This window comes from Chelonoidis abingdonii, chromosome 2 (assembly GCF_003597395.2).
Source record: "Chelonoidis abingdonii isolate Lonesome George chromosome 2, CheloAbing_2.0, whole genome shotgun sequence".
Taxonomy (NCBI): Eukaryota; Metazoa; Chordata; order Testudines; family Testudinidae; genus Chelonoidis; species Chelonoidis abingdonii.
The window spans coordinates 14098945-14099250 of NC_133770.1; positions in this window are offsets into that span (position 1 = coordinate 14098945).

Here is a 306-nt window from a genome sequence, read left to right on the forward strand (position 1 = left end):
CGTCATGATCATGTTACTTAGATTATACTTAGCCTCCTTGTAGCCATTATAAATGTGAGCAATTTGTTCAGATAGTCCAGCAATGGCTTCTGAGGACAAACTGACTTCCACATCACCTGAGTTCCAGCTTTGTTGCTGTTGTTTACCAGTGTAATAAACGTCTGTCTCAAATCTGGACTTAGAGTTCAACATCTGAGTGTTTACTGTGAATCTCCCCCAAGCTTATACCCAGCTTGGATTTTATCTCGCTGCCACCAACTAGGACTATTTAGGGTTCCTAGTTACCCTGAGTCACCCCAACCTTTC